Source organism: Lynx rufus, unplaced genomic scaffold (genome assembly GCF_022079265.1).
Source record: "Lynx rufus isolate CCGP_SWC_20201006 ecotype Redwood Valley unplaced genomic scaffold, mLynRuf1.p SCAF_7, whole genome shotgun sequence".
Classification (NCBI taxonomy): domain Eukaryota; kingdom Metazoa; phylum Chordata; class Mammalia; order Carnivora; family Felidae; genus Lynx; species Lynx rufus.
The window spans coordinates 74,298,149-74,320,088 of NW_025814889.1; the positions used below are offsets into that span (position 1 = coordinate 74,298,149).

Genomic DNA, 21,940 nt, shown 5'->3' on the forward strand with positions numbered 1-21,940 from the left:
CAGTCCAACTGACTTCAGCTCAGGTCATGATTTCACAGTTTGTGAGTTCAAGCCCCACATTGGGTTCGCTGCTGTTAGCACAGAGCCTGCTTCAGATCCTCTGTCCCCCCTCCCTCTCTGCCCTTCCCACACTTGTGTGCTCTCAAAAAAATTTTTTTAAACAATTGCCCCATCTTTTTTCATATAATCTAATCTTGTGCACTCCTTCTGTCTTGAGTCAATGAGAAAGCCCTAGATCCCAGGCAGTCACTGATTAAATCACATCGATAGGCTTTCTAGAAGTTTACAGCAGGGCTCTAAAAGACAGTGTCGAGACTGAATTTCTTCCTCGGGGATTTGGAATCAGAACTCTGAGAGACAGAGTTAGGCTACAGGAGGATGTTGGGCAGGAAGGAGATGATGCAATGTTGGGGCTGGTGGACATTTTGAGGTACAGGTTCACAGTGAAAGAGAATGAAATGACAGGGAGAAGGAGAGAGAGCAAGAGTGAGACACAGGGAGAGCAGATAGACACATGAGAGACCACAGGAGAGAGAGAGATCTGGAGACAGCTCCTTGGATTTCTAGCTCCCACTTCCTGTCAGAGGAGGCCCGACTTCCCTAGGATACCAGAAGCTGTCTAGAACTTAAAATAAGTTCTTTATGCTCAGGCCGAGTGGAGTGGAATTTGCTCTCTGAATCAGCAGCCAGCTCTGGGAGAATAAAATCAAACCTCATGAATAAATACCTCAGAGTCTCGCAGCCTGAGATATGATGGTTACTCAAGACTGCTTCACTGCTGAGGCTGCTTCATCAGAAAAATGAAGGATGAGAGCACTCAGACTTCAACCAACACTGTCCCAACACACTTCAGTGTGGATGCCTGGCACTGGTTGGGCAACTGAAATCATCTATTACAAGACTCTCGGGACACACAGACCTCCACGATATACGATTCCACGGGGACCTCATGTTAATCCCAAATATGTCTGAATTCCATTCCTGCTTAGAAGGCATTTCTTTCTAAGTACTTGAGAATAGGAAAGAAGATTCTATATAATCATTCTGGCACCCTTAATTTCAGTAAAAAAATTTCTTAATTGATTTTGAGATTTGTGTTCTATAAGGCATTTGATGTGAAACATTAGTTCTAAGGCAATTTGGAAAAAGAAGAAAGTGTCCTGTGGTGTTGAAATATATTTATCTTTTTTTTTATTATTCTCAAGGACAAGAAATAAAAATAATAATGTGTTTCCAGTGCGATGACAGGAAGAGGCTACCAGCAAAATCCCATGATGGAAATAAAGAAGAAAAGGATGGCAAGCAAGATTATAGTTTGAGAAAGATGTGGAGGACAGATATAAAACCGGCAAGGAAAACAGGAGATTGTTCATGATCGCCAAGATTCTTCAAAGATGCAGGAGTTCTTACTAATTTATCTAGTAGAGGTAACAGACAAAACCCACAGGGATGAACAGCATGACGCTATGACTGGAAATCTCAGGGGTACAACCCTGTTAAATTCTACCTTTGGCTGAAACCATCAGAAAAAGAAATGTGAGGGAACGAAAGAGGCAAATTGTGTCAAATGAGTTGTTGACAAGAAAATGAAAGCAAATCCATGAGAAACCTGGAAATATCTTTAAACCGATGCCCCGGTCACATACATTTTAAATTATTAAGAGATCAGTTTAAATGGATTTAGAGAAATCCTGACGGTTACGTTCAGGGAACACTTGGAACACTGTATTTCAGAAAACTGTCAAAGTACGTACATTTCTTCAAGATATCAGAGGGAAAAAGAAGGGCAAATGAGCACATGTGGACCTAATTTTCTTCTTTTCACTCTCCTTCCTAAGGAAGGCCTCCCCAGAGGGCATTATGCTAAGTGAAATAAGCCACAGACCCATTTTTGTGATGACTGCTTTAAAATTTTTGTCAGATAATCCCAGCATCTCTGTCATCTTGGTGTTGGTATCTATTGCTTGTCTTTTTTCATTTAGTCTGAGCTCTTCCCTGCCCTTGGTATAATGAGCAATTTCTTTTTCTTGGACATTTGGACTATTTTGTTATGAGACTCTGAATCTTGTTTAAACCTTCATATTGTCTGGTTTCCTCTGACACTACTTTGGCAGGGGAAGATGAGGGGACAACTTCATTACTGCCAGCTGAGGGTGAAGTTCAGGTTTTCCACTTGGCCTTTGTTGATGCCCCAGCTCGCGGGGCATGGGAGGATCGCGGGGGATTGGGCCTCCACTGATATCGCCCCAGCTGGGCAGAAGAGGGGGTGCCTCATTACCGCTCCTCTCATGGTCTCCACTGACATCATGGCGGGCATGTCCGGGGGTGGGGGCTCACTACCGCTGGGCAGTGCTGAAAGTCCTGATTCTGCATGAGGCCTTCTCTGACACCATCCCAGTCAGGATGGGGAGAGGCACCTCAGCACTTCCGGATGGAGACGGAAGTCCAGGGTGCCCAACTGGTCTCCATTGACACGACTACACAGAGGGGGCCTCGTTACCTTCGGGGGATGAAAGCCCCGGCAGAGAGGTTTGGGCTCCTTGTTGAAGCCTCACAAGGGTAGAAGTCCAGGCTTCCCTCTGGGCCTCACGGGCATGGGGGAGAGCGGGCTCCCAGATTCCTGTGCAGGGTTCGGCTGCAGGAGAGCAGCTATTGCCGATAAAGGTCTCCGTCTTGTTAGGCTGCTCCCTTGGCTCCCAAGAGCAGGCTTCCGTTGGGGCTTTCGGGGGGCTACACTCATTGGCCTTTCCAGGCTGCCAGCTTCTTCAGCCCAGCTCTGGGATAGATGAGGCAAAACAGAAAACTCAGGTAACTCAAAGCATCCTGCTCCTCTGATTCCAAGGTCCCCAGTTGATATGCCTTCTCATCTCCACCTTTCAAATTCTTCTTGTGTTTGTTTTATATACACTGCACAGGATTTCAGTTGTACTCAGCGGGAAGAATAGGGAAGGCTTCATCTACTCTCCCTTCCTAAATGTGGAAGTTTTTACAAATCATTTTCCGACAGTTAGTAATGCCCCCCGCCTCATAGATACCTCAAAGGGCTATCGTGAGGATTAAATGAATTAAGTGGGCCTTTGGTACAGTATCGGACAAGTAGTGAGCCTTGAATTAAGTGTTCTCTCGTATTGTTATTAGATAAACAGTATAATGGGCTTGTTAAGGGAATAGATTTTGGAACCAGACTCCCCAGGGTTTAGCTCCCAGCGCTTACCCTGAATGAATGCGGTAATCTTTGGGAAATTACTTAATCTCTCTGTGCCTAAGCTTCCCCAGTGCACATGTAATCATAATAGTTTCTTCTTCACAAGGTTATTGTGAGAATTAAAATACTTAGTATATCTAAAGCCCTTAGACGATTGCCTGGCACTAAGTAAGCTGTATTTAAGTATTAGAAACTATTCTCTTAAGCTCAAGAACGTCATTTGCTCCTCACCACGCCCTCTAAAGTAAGTAGTAAAGCATCACCATGTCCATGCATAAAGAAACAGAAGTTCAGAGGCATCCAGTAACCTGCCCATGGTCACAGAGCCAGCAAGTGACAGACCTAGTCTCGGCCACCGGTCTTCTGATGTCACATCTGGGGCTCATGCCATCATATGAGCACTCCATGAGGTTTGGTTAGGAGTGCAAGGTGAAAAACCAGCGTTCATGCTTAGAGAACATGGCAGGCAGAAAAGCACTGAAATCACACCCTGCCAGCAGGGGGTGGGAGGATAGGAACAAGGTGGAGAGAGAGACAGGGAAGAGAGTGGTTGTTGGGCTAGGTCTATGCCAAGAAATGGGTGTTGAAGAAACCACCAAGAGGATGTCTTTTTTTTTTTTTAATGTTTACTTTTTTATTTTTGAGAGAGAGCACAACCATACACAAATGGAGGGGAGGGGGGCAGAGAGAGAGGGAGAGAGAGAATCCTAAGCAGGCCCCACACTGTCAGCACGGAGCCGGACGTGAGGCTCTAACTCACGAAACCGTGAGATCATGACCTGAGCCAAACTCTTAACCGACTGGGCCACCCAGATGCCCCCGACCAAGATATTTCTGATGAGAGACTTATACCCCAAAAGGAGTTCTATCAATATCTCCTGTTCACAGTGTTTTCCTAATAGCTCACCACCCCCACTCCAGGCCAGTCAAATGCTCTTCAGGGCCAGGGGCCATGCCTTGCTCAGTTCAGAATGTCTTCAAGTCTGAATCTTGAAGTGGGGCTCCCTCCTCAAGGGGTTCCCACTGCTGCCGCTGCCCAACCTGTCGCCTGTATCTTTCTGAGGTCTTCTACACCCAGCCTAGGCCTAGGGCCTGTGTTAAGTGCCACCAGCCTTCCTGAAGATACCAGCCCAGCCTGAGTTTGGCCCTACCTGAACCCCAAGCATTAACCATTTCTGCCGTGTTTTGAGATTTAGTAAGTGCCATCTAATGTCTGGTCTTCTAGTTCCCTTGATCCGCTTCATGTGTTTAATTGTGTGTAGCCAGAAAGACCATGGTTCTTGAGGGCAGTGGTTGCATCCTACAGGTTTTGATAAGGTGTGGCCTCACAGCATTTGTCATAGAACACGGTACAATGCAGTGAGTCAATTAATACTTATTCACTCTGAAAGAAAAGGTCACAACTAAGCAGAGCTGCCCTATGTGCGGAATATGGCACCCAGGGAAAATTTTTTTGCAAGGCCCTGTCTAACTAAGGACTTTGATTAAATAGTTTTACAAAATATGTAGGCCCCTGGAAAGTATAGGAATTTATCAATAAAGATGCAGAATAATGGGAAGGAGTGGAAGAGATACTTTGGGGGTGTATTTACTATTCAGTCTGGCCAATGTCCAGGGACCATCTTTTTCTGCAAAGGTCCAGGAATCATCACTCACGTTCTTTATTGTTGGATGTGCCACTTCTGGATAATTTTTTATTTTCCACTACAGCAAAGGGTTGCAATGTTGTTATTACTCACAATGTTACGATCCTTTGGAACTTGTTTATATTGAAACCATACGAATCTCACCTCTGCACTTATTCAATGCCTTGTTATATCACTTACGCATGGTCCTGGAACATGCATCCTGTGACCTGTGATTACTGGTTTCCAATGATTGTCACAAAGTCATCATTTTGCTTCACTGATAATGGCCACAAATGCAAGTCTCACACAGGGAGAATAGGGAATTCCAGAACATGTGAACAGTATTCCATTTGGGGGTCATATAAAATTCACAGTTTGGAATTTGATAGCATAAAGAGGGAACAGCATGTCTTCCAGATCACTCTGTCTTCTCTTGAACTCTAGGCTGAAATCACCACAATCTTGGAAAGTGACCCCTGTCCCTACTGATCACACGCCTGACTTTCACACATCCCCACCAGCCAGGATAGGCAAGGGGTCTGTGGGCCGAGTGAGTAAAGCTGTCACATTCTGTAAGAAGTGTTGGTCCCTTGCTCCAGGAGAGCAGGGGCCACCGTAGGCATAGGAGGCAAAGCAGGACACTGATCAGAAGGGCCCATCAGCCTTATTCATTCTCAAGCCATGGTCTGGAAAGCCTTTGGAGGAGCTAGGCTTGGCCACCTCCAAGGACAGTCTGACTCGAGGGCCAAGGAACCCAGGGAGAAGTGGAAGATGTGAGCCTTGCATCCCAGAGTACACAGGGTGAAGGACGGCCACAGCCTTCCTGCTGCCCTTGGATATTGCCGAGCGGAAGAGGTCACAGTTGGAAAAGAACAGGCAAAGGCTAATCCACTGCGTGAAGTCAAACTGTTATTACTAAATTCAATTAGAAAATAACTTTGATTTCAAAATGATTTTTACATTTTCAAAGTTATCTCTTCTCTTTACCTACAGTTGAGCTCCAACATCTAACCTGCTATGACATCATAATGAGATTGATAACCAAGGTTCCAAGGAATGATATAATGAATTTTTCATATTATCATAGAGATTCTCCATCATAACTAAGAAAAATATGTAAAATGAGTGTCATTTTTTTTTATAAGAAACATAACCCTTAAAAAATCTCTAAGGAAAAGACCTATAATTGAATTAATTTATTATTGTCACTAAACCTTATTGAATATGTTATTATTGGCTGTCTAAAAGACGATACTTCCATTCAGTGGTTAAACATAGAAAACCAAGAAACTTCATGAAAAATTGCTTAATCTTTTTTTAAATTGTTTTAATGTTTATTTTATTTATTTTTGAGAGACAGAGAGACAGCATGAGTGGGAGAGGGCAGAGAGAGAGAGAGAGAGGGAGACCCAGAATATGAAGCAGGCTCCAGGCTCTGAGCTGTCAGCACAGAGCCCGACGTGGGGCTTGAACTCACAAGCCATGAGATCATGACTTGAGCCGAGGTCGGATGCTCAACCGACTGAGCCACCCAGGTGCCCCCAAAATTGCTTAATCTTGATTAACACTTTAGAAGAGTTAGCATATACTTTGGTCACAGAAAATTCTAATAACTTATTGAAGTGAAATCAGCCCACCCTTAACCTGCACAATTCTAGTCTCAGAGATGGCAGGATATGGAAGCTGGAAAGATACTCATTATCTCCTAATTGAATATTGATCTAGCACTGCCATCAGTTGTTAGATTCTGAACACCTGGAAACTCATCCTGGCCTCTTTCCATCACTTGCGTCTAGATTCTTTTGTTTTTATGCAAAGTCACTAAGAAATACAACAGAGAAATTAACACCAGAGATTTCATCCAAATCCTTTAAATTAAGTACGGTAACACATTACATAAATGTCATATTCTGTGTTGGCTTTGCATGTCCCAGTATGTACAGTGACATAAAAAATTAATAAATGTCACTAAGCTTCTTTGGTTTGATAGTCTCTTGGGCATATAGGTAGAAGTAACTTTTATGATGGTGCCTTCTAACACTGTAGTCCAGAGGTGGGCAAACTATAGTCCTCTCCCTGGCCTCCCACTTTGTAAATAAAGTTTTATTGGAGCACAGCCATTTTCATTCTTTTCCCTATTGTCTGAGGTACTTTCACGCTACAGTGGTAACGTTGAATAGGTGCAACAGAAGCATGTGATCTGCAAAGCCTAAATGTTTACTCCCTGCTCCTCTACAGAAATAGCCAACCTCTGCTGCAGTTAGTGGGGATACTTTGGAAACAAACGTAACAAGAAAAAATGTAATCTCCTTTCTTAAAATATCTACCCAAAGAGATCATTTGTCTTCAATAAAATATATTCCTAGCACAGAAACACATTAGCCTTACGGTTGGTTTCCCACTAACTGCAGATTGCAAATGTTCACCAGCCCTTCCAAATACTTAGTATCATTACAGTGACATGTCCCCCAGCCATGGGCAATGTTCTACTCTAAGCCAGAAGTTGTCCTCAGTTTTACGTTATTCTTGCTTGATTTAAAGAATCAGACATAATTTTATTAAGGTTAATGAAGTCCCAGAATCTCATCAGTGGCGAAATAACCTCTCTCTGGGAGCCACATAAATATTTCAGAAGTTCACTGCAAGCACCTAAGAGCCCGTTTTATTTTATTAGAACGTGACATCGACTCGTGTTTATAAATGGATTTCTATTTCTTTAACAAATGCATTTTCGAGTACTATACTTGAGGTACAATTCCTGTGACTTTTCCAGAAAAAAAAAATGACATAAACCAGGTGTATCCGAGTGGGAAGAGGGCGCCCTTTGGGCTCAGAGGGACTCGGTTCAGCTCTCAGACTTTCCTCCTCTACCGATGAGGCAGTGTGGGGCGGGCTGAGGGCTCAGTGCAAGCTGCCGCACCCCTCCTCCCCAGGTGGGATAGGTGTGATATTCCCCAGGCACCCCTGGCTCCTCAAGGACAAAGGAAAGAAAACAAATGGCCAGCCGATAGAGATCACAGTCATACAGGACATGGGTCTCCATCAGTTTACAAATAACTTAGTAAGCTACAAGAAAAAGGTGATCTTGTCAATAGCCTGATCTCCAGAAACCTATACACTCCAACATCACCCCTCAATAATGATATGGGAAACAAAGGCAAGAGGCAAATGGCAGGTAAAGTTGAATTTCCTCATGGCCTGCAGCCCATCGGCAGACACTTGGGGCAAATGCAGAGTATAGAGTTTCCCCGGGAACCCCCTACCTTCCTACTGTTGACGCTTTACTGGCTTGACAATAACAAGGCGTCAGGTATCTTAGGAGTCCTCTTTGGCATATCAAAGTCCCTCTGGAGGCCTCCATTTTGACTTTGCCTCCCCAACTCCATAGTGTAGAACCAGCCATTCCTCACAACCCCAGTGCATCTCTTTCTGCCCACAAGTCCTGTCCCCGTGCTTTAATAAAAATCACCTTTTTGCACCAAAGACGTTTTCAAGAATTCTTTCTTGGCCATCGGCTCCGGACCCGCCCCCTATCACCCCCAAACCTCACCACTACTGGCGTGTGATAACCCTCTGAATCTGTTTCTTATCCTTAAAGGACAGGTAATCCTTACATCACGCCTACACAGGAGAGTGGTAAGGATTTTATTTGAATTTATTAAATTTTTTTTTAATGTTTATTTTTGAGAGAGAGAGAGAGTGGGGGAGAGGCAGATCGCGAGAGAGACACAGGCTCCGAGCTGTTAGCATAGAGACCGAGGCGGGACTCAAACTCACAACCTGCAAGATCATGACCTGAGCCCAAGTTGGTCGCTCAACTGACTGAGTCACCCAGGGGCCCCTAGAAGTGTGGTTAAGGACTTTAAGCAATGCATATAAAAGGCAGAGTCAGAGCCAGGCACAAAGCAGGTCTACAAGGGGCAGTTTAGTGAATGACAGTTAAGTGGATGCTAGGTTTGCATATGTCTGAACGTTTGTGTCCCCTACATCTCCCCAAATTCATATCCTGAAATTCTAACATCTTACGTGATGGTCTGGGAGGTGAGGCCTTTGGGCGGTGCTCAGGTCATGAGGCTGGACCCCTCATGAATGGGATTAATGCTCTTATAAAACAGACCTCACAGAGTTCTGTAGCCCCTGCCACCATGCAAGGACACAGGAGAAGTCCGTGACCCAGAAGAGGGCCCTCATCTGTCCACGCTGGCACCCTGATCTCAGATTCCAGCCTCCAAAACGGTGAGAAGTACATTTTTGTTGTTTATAAGCTACCCGGTCAGTGGTATTTTTCATAGCAGCCCCAATGAACGAAGACAGTGGGCATGGCTATTTTTCCTTTCAAATTTCCTTTTGACTTAATTAAATTTTCCTAGAGGTGAACTAGGTGCTACTTTCAGTAGTGATGCTTAAATTTATTCAGGCAAACTTTAATAAATTTAGGAAGCAACACCTTTAGTGTAAACAGTAGTCTCCAAACACAGTTTCTAGTTCCAACTAGGAAGAGGATACGGAACCAAGGGAACCCAGCAGGCTCGAGCCTGCCCAGGCATGTCCCTGATGTCAAGGACACGTTTTAACCCCATTCCCGACTCCTGCAATGCTTCGCCAAAGCTTGCCATGGGTCACACAGTGGCTGGAGAACTAGGGTTTGGATGATTCCCTGCAAAACTTCCATCTCAACAGCAAAGACAATAATCCCCCTTGCGGAGATGCCACCTGGCTGCATAGTGCTCCATCCTTTGTGGGGACTGGTGTGGAGTAGAGCCCTGACAGCAAGCTGACTTGTACGCCCACCTCGACAACTTCAGCTGTGTGACCTCAGACAAGGCGCTCAGTGATCTGCATCCCAGCCACTGACACAGAGATAAAGGAGATCTCGGTGGTCTTGCCAGATCTCAAACGCCCTCTCCATCTGTGAAATGTTACATATGCATGGACTTTAATGGACCGGGGGACTCTATGCTCATCTAGAATGTCTGCTTTCGGATTTGGAACAAATTTCTCAGACCCTTGTACCCTGAGATGGCCCATATTTTCCATTTTCGGAATTGCTAAGATTTGGCCCTCGCAATTCTCTGGTTTCCAGAGGTATTAAACACAGTAAAATAACAGTCCCCACAATCACTTAGTCACCTATCCTAGAATCTTGCTAGAGGTTGGTGCCATTCTAATTGGTTTACTCTTGACAGAAATCACTGTTAGCCCCTCTTTGAAAATTAGGACAATAGTCACTGATGTGGGAAACGAAGGCAAAAGAAAAAATTAAATTTCCTTACTACTTACAGCCCGATGACAAGTCCTTGATATAGGCGGAGTGACCTTCCTCTAGGAACTCAGCTACCTCGATGTTAATACTTTGCTAAGGGCAAAAGGCAATGTTAGCTTAACATTATCCCCATCTCCAGGACGCTGTAAGTCTTCTTTAACATATAGAAATTCCTTTGGGAACTTCCTTTATCTCTACCTCCAAGATATATATTAGCAATCACTTCCCAGCATATGGCCCACTGATACACATCTGAAGGGTCTCATGAGGGAGGTTTTACTAAACAGTAATAAATGACCTTTTCCAAACAATAGCTAACTCCCTCAAGGCCCTGGAAACCTTGCTTCCAAAATTCCTCAGAGACTTACGCTGTCCCTAACCCCCTCCCAACTTGAAGGTATGTAATCAGTCACCTGTCACAACCCCAGGGCAGCTCTATCTGCCCACGGGTCCTGTCCCTGCACTTTTTTTTTTTTTTTTTAACGTTTATTTATTTTTGAGACAGAGAGAGACAGAGCATGAACAGGGGAGGGGCAGAGAGAGAGGGAGACACAAAATCTGAAACGGGCTCCAACAGGGGAGGGGCAGAGAGAGAGGGAGACACAGAATCTGAAACGGGCTCCAGGCTCTGAGCTGTCAGCACAGAGCCCGACGCGGGGCTCGAACTCACGGATCGTGAGATCGTGACCTGAGCCGAAGTCGGCCGCTCAACCGACTGAGCCACCCAGGCGCCCCTGTCCCTGCACTTTAATAAAACCACCTTTTTGCACTGACGATGTCTCAAGAATTCTTTCCTAGCAGCCGTTTGCTCTGAACCCCAACATTTTCACATCAGTCACCAGCCTCTAAGCTTTAGTGACCTTTGCCCCTGTGCCCTTAGCTCAATCGCTCCTCTGTGCACTGCTCTGGACAGTTAGGGGCTGAGATCCTGCCGGCCGTGCTTTCCTGGGCCCTTGTCCCCTGCTTCCCGTTGGATGCGGGCTCCAAGGGACCCTGGAAAGTACAAAGAGTAGAGAACCGACTCTCTTCCCATCTTGGCTGTCAGTTTGGGTGGAAGGGGCAGCAGCAAGAGTGGCAGCAGCTACAGCAGCCGGGCCAGCGCCTGGTGGGGGACAGGGGGGTCCCACGGCTGCAGCAGTGGTCTGGCAGCTCCCAGCAAGGCCTGCTCTGGGGTGTCCACTCCTGACTCCTGAGTCACAGCGGCCCCGGCTCGGGGAGGAACTGCTTTCCTGGGGTTGCTCTTTTCAGTAACCTGATTTTTTTTTTTCCCTCTTGCTCCTCCAGCCTTTCCCCCGCCCTTGGAACCAATTTTTATATTAAGTTCCCTCTGTTTGAAATATCTAAACGGTTTCTCTTTCCCTAAGTATATCCTAACGAATACTATATATAATTTGTCCGAGCTTGAATCCTTAAACTCATTGAAAGCTTCTCTATGATCTTTAATTTTGAAACCTGGAACTTTAAAAGTCTGTATCAAACAGCTGCTCATTTCACAGAATCAACCAACAGAATGTAAAAAAAAAAAAAAAGAAAAAAAAGGTGCTCTTGTCAGACTCCAGTAAACTTCAAAAACAGGCCCAAATTATTTAATGCATTGAAAAGTGTTCATCAGTTCATCACAGTGCCTCATCATTTGCGATTTGACAATATACTGGCCATGGGAATGTTTTACTGTGACCATGCTCGCTATGATGAAATTCATTCTACAAACAACTTTCTTTGGAGTATTTTTTTTTTAATCTCAGGATTATACAAAACCAACTGACAAAAATAGGCACAATAATTCCTGGGCTTTTAGTTTCGAAGTCTGTTTTCCCATCTGTTAACCAAAGTCTAGGTCTCTACAGCCAAAGTAAAATGGAGGACTGTGTAATTATCCTTTGACTCAGAGACAAATAAGAATATCAGAGTAAGGAAGGGACATCTGTGCTCATTTGACTCAACGCCTGTTCAGATGTAAGATTCCTTTGAAACATCTAATAACCATGGAGTGGATATCTATGTTCTGTTTGCGTATCCTCAATGATGGGGCACCCATTACCTTGCCAGACGGCTCATTCATTTGTTGGACAGCTTGAATTTCCAGGGATGTATCCCTTTTATTAAATCCAAGGAATGAATAGGCATGACTGGAGCTTCTACTCGTGGGTCCTGGTTATTCCATTTAGATTTATAAAGACTAACCAGATACCCTATTCTGCTTGAAAGCTGTGTGGACCCATGTAGAGATAGGCATGATGTTTCTTTAAGGAAACAATTCCAGTATCAACAGAGGCATGTCAGTGAGATGGAGAAGTTCTCGGTGTCAGGACGATCCCCTGATTACAAATTGAAGGCTTACCTCTTCCCTGGAAATGAAGAAATTGAGAACACGACTGGTCTTCCTTTCACAATTCTGATCAGGCTCCTTCAAAGAGCATAGCTCTCCACCTTCCACAAAGAGGCAGACTTTCAGAAAGGTTTTAGCCGGGAGTGAGGTCATTGTAAGCCCCATTGTCTCTAAGGACCCTTCCCTTTATCCAGAAACTTGAGGGTCAACCAAGAAACCAAGAAAAACATACTTTTTTGAGAATGTGACCCAGAAATATTTATTGGAAATATTTCTGGCACGTCATTGTGCTCGTGTGAATGGTGGTGGCGGAGCAAGATGGAGACAAAAGGAGACTTAGTGAGAGACACGCTCTAGAATTTAGATGCGGGCTGAATTTTAATTGGCTTTGCACGCCATACGTAGCAGCTTGACTGTTACCTTATAGCAAAGGGGAGCCGCTGGGGAATGTTAAGCATGATTGCAGTTGTACCGTAGAAAGATTTTCCTTACGGCATGGCAAAGCATGAATTTGGTGAAGACAAGATTTGTGATAGGCCAGCTAGTCAGGGGCAATAATTCAGGAAAGAAATGAGAAACAAGTGAATCGTATGCTGTCAGTGGGGCTGTACAGGAATGGAATCAAGTCAAAAGGACAGAATCAGCAGGATTTAGTGACCGAATGCAGAGGATAAGGGAGAGGAAGAAACGGAACACGATTCTCAGGCTTCTAGCTTGGGCAACTGGGCAGACGGTGGAGTCACTCACATCACAAAAGAAAGGAGCACAAGAGGAAGGGTACGATGAGGTTACTGGGGTTGATGAGTTCTATTTGGGGTATGCTAATCTGAGTGCCTCTAGATCATGACAACACAGATGTCCCACAGGAAGTTGGATAAGTGGATCTGGCCCTCAAGAGAGAGAAGGCAGGAAGTCTGGGTTTTGGAGTCGTGGGCATGTGGGTAGTAGCTCAATCCATTGACAGCATGAAATGCATTTTATCCTTGATTCATGTACCCATTAATCTGTCCATGCCACAAATATTTATTGTTTACATTATACCAGCAACATGGTATGGGTAGCTGAATGTTTATGCAGCAGTGAACAGAAGACGAAGGTTCTGGCACCATGGAACTTACATTCGAGTGGGAAGGAGACCCACAATAAGAAACACAATAGCATGCAATGCCAGATATATCAGTGCTCTCAAGAAAAATACAGGACATTAAGGGAACAGAGAGTGGTAAGGGATCACAGAAGGCCTCTCTGAAGAGGTTACATCCAAGCAGAAACCTAAAGGAAGAGAGAGCACCCCATGAGAAGACAGAGGGGAGGAGTGTCCTGGATGGGCAAAGGCTATCAGACTTGTTTGAGAAACACCAGGGATCTTCAAGGAGGGTGTGCAGCATAAGAACAAAAGAGGACCAAGACCAAAGACAGAACTATGCAGCTTATCAACCTTCAAAGTGGGAACAAAGAAGGGAGACTGAGGAGGGCCGATCAGAATTATAGAAAGAAGGGGCTGAATTTTGTATTCTGTCGATTTAACACCACAGTTTGATGATTCTCTTCGTAAATATCCACCACCCCCTATTTATAATGGTGTTTATGTGTATAGCAGTAGAATAAACCAAGAACTTACCTCTCCTTCACTTATTCTTTAGCCACAGAGGTCTTCCTATAGTTTTGTGAATGTCTGCCTCTGAGCCTTCGGTGTTCTGTTGCCTCTTGCCAGAAGTTCCGGGGAAGGGCTGAGGTGGGGACCAACTCCTCCTTCACCTTTGGCATTCCACTGAATCCTCCGGGAGGTTTCATCTAAAGCTTGGAGACAAAGATTGGTTCTTCAGTTATTCACTACTGAAGTCATTTGTTCTCCTTTGGGACTAAGTACTTGTTTGTTTAATGGTCATCTCACTGGACAGTGAACTCAAGGAGGGTGGAATGCATTTCTGTGTTGTTCACCCCATATCCCTAAAGCCTTTGCGGCACCAGATACAAAGTACACGTAGAGATCGCTCTGTGCATTCTAGCCTACGGACAGACTGTACCACTTCCTCTGATGACCAGTTACGCTCACAGCACGACCCAGAAACCCTTCATCTATCTCTGCATATGTGGAGAACCCTGCTTCAGTCTCACAGATCCTCAGAGCAGAAATTCAAAAGGACTATGAGTTTGGTTTAGATTCAATCCAGATCATATTTGAATGTTTCCCTTTGGTCCACTACTTCTTAAGCAAAGTAAGTTCAAAAGGACTTACTATTATTTTTCAATGTTTTATTTATGCGTGTGTGTGCGCTCTCTCTCTCAAAAAAAAAAAAACCTTAAAAATAATTATTAGCCACAGATATTCTACCAGCCATATGTGTTTGGGGTTTTCATTCTGGCCATTACTTTATGTCGACTGACGGTATTTGCATCACAGCAGCCTGGCACACGGCACACACTTTCTCTTTTTTCTCGTTCTTTCTTTTTTTTTTTTTTATTGTTTTGCAAAAAATGGCTAAAGCGATATTCAAGTGGCAGAACTTTTGTGAACAGTCAGTTTGATATTAATGCTGCTGAAACGTATCTACCCAAAAGCATTTGTTTTTTCTTCTAACCCCCATATTTTCCAGGGGATCTTCTCAGTATAAGAATGTGAAGCTTATCTACTTAATAATGTTATGCCTACATCGAAACGTATTCTCAGAAGGACCTGGAAGTTATACAAATCAATGTCAATGGTGCAGTAGTAATTATAGATATTTTCAGTTCTCTTCTGATTGTTTAACTATAGTTTCTAAGATTTCAAAAATAAAAAGTATTACTTATGTAAGAAAAATAAAATTACATTTGCAAAAATACATAGAAGTTACCTTTGAAATATGTTTTGTACTAGATTTTATTTATTTTTTAAAAATTTTTTTTAACCTTTATTTATTTTTGAGACAGAGAGAGACAGAGCATGAGCAGGGGAGGGTTAGAGAGAGAGGGAGACACAGAATCTGAAACGGGCTCCAGGCTCTGAGCTGTCAGCACAGATCCTGATGCAGGGCTCGAACTCATGGACCGTGAGATCATGACCTGAGCTGAAGTCGGCTGCTTAACCGACTGAGCCACCCAGGCACCCCATGTACTAGATTTTAGAATGTATCCCAACTGAGCACTAGAATTATATAGTCAACAAAGACCTATATACATATTTTAGCCAAGAAGATTTGATAATTAAGTACACTTATAGGATCTGTGGGATTTTATGAACTATTAAGTCCATAACCTTGGGGCTGGATTACCTTTCTGGACAGCTGGGTACTTGTCCTAACTTCACTGAATACATTCTCTGGTTTATTGAGAGGGATGGACAGGATGTTGTTATAACATTGAATTCTGCCCAGTGGAGAGTAAGGAAGTGAACACCATCTATCACACTTTGGTACCAGCATGGGCAGTAGCTGCACAAGTGATCTTCTAGCAAAGTACCAATGATCCGTGATGAAAAAGGAATTTCCATGTTACCTCCTAATTAAGACAGGATTATTACTATTTTTTTAATGTTTATTTATTTTTGAGAGAGAGGAGGGAGTGGAGAGGGGCAGTGAGAGAGAGGGACAGAGGATCAGAAGCAGGCTCTGCGCTGACAGCAGAGAACCTGTCTCAGGGCTCAAACTCGCAAACCGCGAGATCATGATCTGCACCCAAGTCAGACACTTAATGGGCTGAGCGACCCAGGGGCCCCTAGGACAGGATTATTTTTAAAGAACCAAGAAACAAGTTGCTCTGTGCTCCTCTAAGAGGTCATCTTAAGGAGCCAACAAGACCATGTGTCAGAACGCCACCCTCTAGCTGCTCAGGACAGCATCCTGGCCCGTGGGAAATGGACGTGCACCAACATTTGAGTTGTTTCCCTGGGTTTGCCTGAACAGAACTCCCTTTTCCCACCAGTGCCAATGCAAAACGGGCTCAGCTTCTAAACTGTTAAGTTCATCAATTTACTCATCACTTATTTGGACAAGTAATTTTTGAGCACCAACTATGAGCTAGACAATGTTCTAGGTGCTGGGGACACTGGAGTGACACAGAAGTCTAAGATCCTGCTCTCATGAAGCATACATTTTAGTGGAGAACAGAGAAAATAAAAAAATAGGTACACAACAGTGTAAGGCCAGGTATTGTTCAAGATCATAAGAAAAAGAAAAATTAAGCAGAACAAAGGGATAGAGAATGACAAAGTTTCCTCCATCCTGTAAGGTATTCAGGGAGTCTGTCTGGGGAGGTGACAGTCGAATGGCCTGAGGGGAAAGCCTTGTGAGTCAAACATTGTAGGCAGTGGGAATAGTAAGTGGGAAAGCCCTGAAATAGAAGCGTGTCAGAGGTACTTCAAGGTTGTAGTGTGGGCGATGTGTGGTGAACAAGGGTGAAAAAGGTGCCCAGGGGACAGATCAGGGAGGGCCTTGCACATCAGGGTAAGGATTTGGGATTTTACAATGTGATTAAAAGTTGCTGGAGAGTTAAAACACTAAATACTGATCTAACCATAAAAATTGCTTGACTCCGTTGAGAGTTAGGGGCAGGAAGTGTTCACGCGTTGCTGAGCAGTGACATAGGGGAGAGGTGTAAGCAGGCTAGATCCATACATTTCATAAAGAAATCACAGCAATGCCCAGACCTTGGAAAACAATTGAGAAGCAGTACAAGAAAATTATTTAGAATCAGAGACACAAACATTCTTTAAAAAGCTAAACGAGTTGAATGTAGTTACTTGGAGAGTAGAAAATGGGGAAAGGAATGAAAAAACAAATTGTAAGGCTTTCTGGCTCTCAAAACTATGAACATGGATAAAGCTGACCTTAAAAACTTTTTTTAAAAATGCAAGAAAGAGAAATGTAATATGAAATGAAGACAGAAAGTGTAGAGCAGCAGTCTCTAACAGCACTTTCTTCGATGATGGAAATTATATCCAATATGGAAGTTACTTGAAATGTGACTAGTGTGACTGAGAAATAAATTTAACATGTCATTACGTCCTTTTTAAAAAATTTTTGAAAGCCTATCTATTTTTGAGAGAGAGAGCGAGAGGGAGCGTGAGTGGGAGAGGGGCAGAGAGAGAGGGAGACACAGAATCTGAAACAGACTCCAGGCTCTGAGCTGTCAGCACAGAGCCCAATGCAGGGCTCGAACTCATGGACTGCGAGATCATGACCTGAGCCGAAGTCGGATGCTTAACCAACTGAGCCACCCAGTGCCCCTCATTACGTTCGAATTAATGTAAATTTAAATAGTCACGGGTCGCCACCAGCTGCCGTATGAGACAGTGCCACCATAGGCAATGACCTGCTCCTGCCTAGGATCTACTTTGTTTCTATAATTGACTCTGCTTTCTCCTGCTTCATCTATTTTTCTATCTCTGCTAGATTATTTCCATCAGCTTGGCTAAAATATTATTTATCCATCTTATTAAAAAATGCAGCTCTGACCCCATCCCTCTGTGACTATCCATCCCATTCACTTCTTTGTTCGCTTCATGGCAGAACTCAAGAGTTCTCTATCCCCGTGCTGTTCTACACAGCAGCTGTTAGCCACATGTGGCTATTTAAATTTAAATTAATTGCAATCAAATAAAAGGTACAGTTCAGTTCCTAGGTTGCACCAGCCATATTTCAAGTTCTCCATGGCCACATGTGGCAAGGGACTGGTGTATTGAACAGAGACAGTACGGGACATCTCTATCATCAAGGACAGCTCTCTTGGACAGTGCTGATAAGCGCTGGAGGGAGGGCAGAGAACACGGGTGCAGTTGATGGCAGCCTGGCAGATTTGGTCTGGAAGGATAAGAATGTCATCTTCTGGCTATTTCTTTTTTTTCCTCAGTGGAATAAGAAGTAAGGTCATCAAGTGACAGTGAGGAAGGAAGGGGAGGGAGATGTTGCAAGATGGGAAGAAAGGAGATGGTAGGAAATTAACTTTCTAGAGGACAGGAAAGCAAATGCGTAAGGGAAATAAAGAAGAGAGTTTCCTCCAAGGAAAATTGGAATCATTATGCTTTATTTTTAGTTTTCTCAATGTTGTTACTAAGAGGCCGTCGTTAAAACTGGCCAGTGTAGGTGGGGATGGAAGCATGAGCCAATATTCCAGCTTCCCCCATACTGACTTTGAAATCAGACCAGTCTGAGAAATCTCATGGGCATGGCTGTGACCACAACCTATGCAGCAGGAAGGAAGGGGTGGTCCCTTCCTGGAGATGTTTTGCAGTGATAGGGTATGGGAACTTCCTCTGTTACGTTTTTTTTTTTTTAATTTTAAGAACTAGAAACTGACTCAATCAAACTTAAACAAGAAAAGGAGATGGACTATAATGATACAGGGGTGTCTCCTGGAACCCATGGGAATATAGCTGGGGACTTGAACTAGGGGTAGCCGGGGGAGTAGAAAGCTCCCAAGGACCCACATCATATTTCTCTATCTCTTTCTCTCCTCCCCTTATAAATATGGTTTCTTATCTCTTCTTCTGCACAAAAAGCTTTTTTTTTCTTTTCTCTAAAGAAAAAATCAGCTTTCTCTACAGAATTCTCAGCACGCTTGATGGATAAGAGATGGCCAACCCCCACAATAGCCTTAGTTCTTATTACCTCAAAACAAGAAAGCCTCTCAGATTAACGGGAACATTTTGGTCCCAGTCTCAAAATTTCTGATAGAATCAAATTAGGTAAATGCAGGACACCTGCCCTACACTGGTTCAAACAGCACACCATGGGTACAAACACAACCTTCCTGGTCCATTCCTGGGCTGTGGGGCAGTTCTCAGAGCTCCTTGGTGCCACATCTGGGAAGTCCTTCCTATTCGATTACCTTCCCTGGTGAAACCGGAAGTGGGCATGGGGTGGGGGCTGGAGGAGTCCCTCCATAGGGCCACACAGCTCTCGTAGCCCATTTCTTACCAGGAATTGAGGTTGGGACCTCTTTGGCAGTCCACTGCAACTCTCTCAAAAATGCAGTAGGCTCTGTCTATCTGTGTCCAGACATCTCCGTGAGCAAGGAACCACAATCAATATTCTATTTGAGGGACTTCTTAAATGAGCTTTATTCCTTTGCTTTTTTGCCCCAACCCTCTCCAACTCGTTCTGTTTCTCTTAGTCTCTCTCTCTCTCTCTCTCTCTTTCAATTCTTTTCCAAACATAACCAGTAGCAACTGCATAAGTTCTAAGGTTCTGTTTCCTGACATCTCCCCCCTGAACTATGAGTTTGGTAAATGAACCACCTTCAAGATAATCAAAAGCAACACCTTTACCAAATGTTTTGCCTTCTTCCCAGCCTCTGATATCAGTTTTCCCATTGCTACCAACTGATTGCTAAGTCAATATTTTAAGTGTATTTTTCAGCAGTGTATCACTTTTGGTTCTAATTTTTGTATTGGTCAAGATAGGTTTCATTTTGTATATATATATATACACACACACATATACATATATTACATACACATACATATGTTTATGTTTATGTGTACATACATGGGTATATACGAGTGCATATATATGTATATGTGTGTATACATACATATATGTATATGTGTATATATGTGCATATAGGTGTGTATATATACATATACATACACACTTATGGCAAGAATTTCAGTGGCTTTGATACAATAAGGGTTATTTCATATGCATACTAGGTTTGATTATGAGCCAGGTAATTCTCCAGGGCAACTGCCTTCCATGAAGTAACTCAATTATTGAGAAGGGGTCTATCTGTCTTTGGCCAAATCATCTCAGCTGATGGTCTCAGCAACTGTCCAACAAGGGAAAAGATCACAGGAGAAATTTACATCTGTTTTTCTAAGTTTTGACCTAGAAGTGACACACATCACTTTAGCTCAAAACCCATTGGCCAGAATTAGTCTTATGTCCCCACCTAAGTACTCTGGGGCTAGAAATTTAAAGGAGCACATGGATAGTCATTGAACAGTAAATGTCTCTTCCACAGTCCATGGAGGCCTCGTGTTGAGAAAGCAAAGCTATAAGATTAAGTCGGCCTTGGGGCATCTGGGTGGCTCAGTCTGTTAAGCACCTGACTCTTGATTTCGGCTCGGGTCATGATCTCCCACAGTTTGTGAGTTCGAGCCTCGCGTCAGGCTCTGTGCTGACAGTACAGAGCCTGCTTGGGATTCTCTCTCCCTTTCTTTCTGTCCCTCCCCCACTCACACACGTGTTTGCTTGCTCTCTCTCAAAAAGAAAAAAAAAAAAAGATCAAATTACTACAGAAATGGACTCCTATCCTGGAGAGCTGCTGAGCTACATTGGAATTTGTATGCATGAGAAACAAAATTTTGTTGAATTAATCTGCTGAGATTTAAAGCTTTAATTATTCTTGCAGCATAGCCCATCCTATCCCGATTAGTTTGGGAACATAAAAGAAGACAGGAGTGAATGGAACAACACAGCTTCCTCTCCCTGGAACAACCGTAATTCCAATGCAAATGTCAGTAGGATTTCTTTGAGAATCTGATAAAATGATACAAAGCTCATGTGGAATAATAATGGAGTGAAAATAGCCAGTATGAGAACAAACAGAATAATGAAGGACAACTAACTATACCCAACATTAAGACATGTTACAGGTAGAGAAATTACAAGAAACACAGAAAGACATTACACAGAAAGTACAGGAAATAACAAAGATGTTAGTGGAGAACAGAGATCCCAGAAATAGACCCAAATACATTTGAATATAAACAAAATGGTATTTTAAGCCAATGGAAGAATATGAATAATTTAGAAATGTTGTGACAGACAAGGCACGGGGTCGGTGGGAGGATGCTAAAATACCTCCCTTCTTCGGTTCAAATAATTTCTAAATGGATCAATAGGTTAAACATAAAACACAAAATTATAACAACTCTAAAAAAATCACAGGTAATTTTTTTTTCCAGATTTTGAACTGGAGAAGGTCAGGAGACAGATAATACAAGACTGACAAAATTACATAAAAATTAACACTTCTGCAAAAACAGAGAATACCATACACAAAGTTAAGAAACAAACCACAGGATAGAAAAAAAAAATGCTTGCAATTTATATAACAGGAAGGAGATTAATTTCTTTAATACAAAAACAGATCTAACACTCAGCAAAAAGAAAAGGAAAAACTCAAGAAAAAAATAGGCAAATGATAGTTTGTGGCAAAAAAAAAAGCAAATGGACAATAAACATATGAAAAGATTTTTTTCAGCTTTTTAAATAGTCAAAGAAAAGATAAAGATAAAACAGGATATCACTTTTTACTTAGAATCTTTGTAAAAATTTAATTTTGCTCATACTTAAGGGTATGGGAAACATATGAATTCTCACATATTGTTAATGGAATGCAAATTGCTACAACATCTTTGGGAAGCAATTTGGCAATAACTATTAACATTTTAAAAGCACATTTTCTTTAACTCAGCAATTTCCCGTCTAGGAATTTTGCCCACAGAAACACTTGCACAAGGAGGCAAATATATACTGTACCGGGGCAGCATGTATTACAAATAATATAATTATTTGTATATTATAATATAT

The 21,940-nt window shown here is 43.0% G+C and overlaps 1 long non-coding RNA gene across 2 annotated transcripts in view; it reads right to left on the bottom strand.

The window, feature by feature from the left end:
* LOC124502261 (uncharacterized) overlaps positions 1 to 21,940 on the bottom strand; it is a 55,967-nt gene that overhangs the window by 4,339 nt on the left and 29,688 nt on the right. Inside the window, exons 3-4 of one of the 2 annotated variants that reach the window (XR_006959884.1) lie at positions 14,047 to 14,225; positions 12,438 to 12,526 (exon numbers count right to left, since the gene is read on the bottom strand). This is a non-coding gene — a long non-coding RNA (uncharacterized LOC124502261). The remainder of the gene's footprint in view (positions 1 to 12,437; positions 12,527 to 14,046; positions 14,226 to 21,940) is intronic. The other variant, XR_006959885.1, reaches the window with a different exon arrangement.